Here is a 2,500-nt window from a genome sequence, read left to right on the forward strand (position 1 = left end):
AGCCGTTTCTCATGCTCCCTCTCCGGAATCGAACCCTGATTCCCCGTTACCCGTTACAAACATGGTAGGCATATCACGTACCATCGACATTTGATAGGGCAGACATTTGAAAGATGCGTCGCCGGCGCGAGGCCATGCGATCAGCACAAAGTTATCCAGAGTCACCAAATGGGACGACGCAACCCCTTGCGAGGCCGCGCCGATTGGTTTTGAACTAATAAAAGCGCTCTTCCCGATAAAGGTCGGAGCTTCGATTGCATGTATTAGCTCTAGAATTGCCACAGTTATCCAAGTAGGATCGTGTCATCTAAGGAACCTCGACTGATTTAATGAGCCATTCGCGGTTTCACCATGGGACAGTGTGAACTTAGACATGCATGGCTTAATCTTTGAGACAAGCATATGACTACTGGCAGGATCAACCAGATAGCTATCGTTTGCGAGACGTTTTTCCACAACACATCGCGGGACGGGAGACAACGCTCTAGCGAGAGAACGGATCCCGGCATTCCCGGATTTTTTCACATCGGACCGCTCACATTTCCCCCTTCACCGTAAACACGGCGTCGCCGGGAAATCTCTCGATTTGCATCGAGCCGACTGCGTTTTGCAGACCCGTCGCCCGTTCCGAGGGCTGGGCCAGTGCGAGACTTTTATCGAGCCACCAATACTGCTTGGTTGCGTTAGCACTGCGCGTCGCCGCTGGCTTCACGCTACGGACACGTACTTTTACCTTCACTGGCGCGACCTGCGCGCCGAGCCCGCATTTTACCGGGAAGCTAGTCGGGAGACTGAGCCACGCACGGTCAGATCGGGCACATGTCGCTGGCTGCGAGGGAGCGCGGATCCTAGCGTCACATAGAGGCTTCACCGACACTCACCTCCACAATAGTAGATACAGACCGTTTTAACCGCCGTATTTCTGCCCATACCTCTAGTGTTAAACCGAAAAATCGGGTACATAGTCTCGGGGAGGACCGGGGTGCCGCCCCATGAGGGGAGCCCGCACGGAGGGCGCCGGGGGTGCCGCGACCCGGGGGGCGGCGCGGGGGTGTCGGGGCGCATCTACGGGGCTCACTCGCGCGGGCGCCACACTTCCGGGGGGCGCCCCAGGTGGGGTGCCAACTTTGGCGCCCCCGACTAAGGGGCCGCCCCCACTGCGGTTACACGCTTTACGACCACCCACCCGCGTTCCCCACCCCAGGGGGCATGCGAATCACCCGCCAGGGGCGTTCTGGGACCGAGGGCGCCGCTCCGGCACAAGGGGGAGCCAAAACGCCCCGAGTTCCCCCGCGGCCACCTCGACACCTGGGCGGGCGGCGAGGGGTGTCCTGCGATCGGGGTGGGGAGCTCTACCAGAATCACCCGCCAAACTTCACCGGGGGCGTCTCCCGGCGCCCCTGCGCTCGGGTGACGAACAGCGCCCCGGGCTATCCCGGGCGCCCTATGGCGTCCACCTTCGATCGGAAGGGTGATCTCGACTCGGGCTGAGGCGGGCCACAACAATCCGCGGTCACATCGGAGCCGTCCAGGCTAACGAGGCCCCGGCTCACGGGTAACCCATGGGGCTGGACCGGGAGTCCGCCGTTAAAGAAGAAAGAAATGTAGTGCAAACCAGAACCAGTTTTTTTTATTTATTTTATAACTCGACTAATAATCGTCACAAAATTATAAACTTGGTACCTACGGATAGCCCTGGGCCCAACCTAATACAGGATGTCCATAACTATGCGCTAATTAAATAATTAATGGGTATTAAGGTCGGTCTTAGTAAATTGCTATATAAAGTCTAAGACCAGAACCAGTATTTTAAATTTATTTTATAACTCGGCTCCTAATTGTCACAAAATTTAAAAATTGGTACCTATGGATAGCCCTCGGCCCTACCTAATACACCGTGTCCATAACAATGTGGTAATTAAATATTTACTGGGCGTTAGGGTCGGTCTTAGTAAATTGCTATATAAAGTCTATATAAAATTTTACGAATTTAAAAAAAAAATTCCTACCGTCAAAAATAGCGACGCCTAGACCACCACACCTGTTCTGACGTTAAATCCTACTTGCACACACGTGTGGGAATAGATTAGATATCATCTAGAGATAGAATTCCTAATTATTTAATTAAAATAGAGACTCTAGATTTAATAGTTGTGTCATAGTTACATTAAGTCGAATTAGCGAAGCGGAGGCGGGAACTAGATTCTAGATCTAACACTTCGATTGCGATGAAAAAAAAATAGCTTTATTTTAAGGCCGACAAGGCAAATACGGTTTAATTAATATTAAAGAAATAAGTCCGAACACCTACCTTAAGCGAATCATCTACACAACACATGACTAGAAATAATACACGTCCACACGAAGAGCGATTGAAACGGTGACTGCAACGGTGAAAACTTGTACGACGGAAACATGGCGCCTAGGTTATGCCTACTTCCGGTCTGATGAAAATTTTTAATTCATTTTAAATTTTGCGCTCTATTTCGTCCGCGCTTGT

The 2,500-nt window shown here is 51.7% G+C and overlaps 1 non-coding gene across 1 annotated transcript in view; it reads right to left on the reverse strand.

Moving 5' to 3' along the window:
* The window catches only part of LOC131932712 (small subunit ribosomal RNA), a 1,846-nt gene extending 1,417 nt beyond the window's left edge, over nucleotides 1–429 (reverse strand). Inside the window, exon 1 of the ribosomal RNA XR_009384682.1 lies at nucleotides 1–429. This exon is cut by the window's left edge and continues 1,417 nt beyond it. This is a non-coding gene — a ribosomal RNA (small subunit ribosomal RNA).
* Between the last annotated feature and the right edge of the window lie 2,071 nt (nucleotides 430–2,500).

Source organism: Physella acuta, unplaced genomic scaffold, assembly GCF_028476545.2.
Source record: "Physella acuta isolate Inbredline_101_S28 unplaced genomic scaffold, ASM2847654v3 ptg002266l, whole genome shotgun sequence".
Lineage (NCBI taxonomy): Eukaryota > Metazoa > Mollusca > Gastropoda > Physidae > Physella > Physella acuta.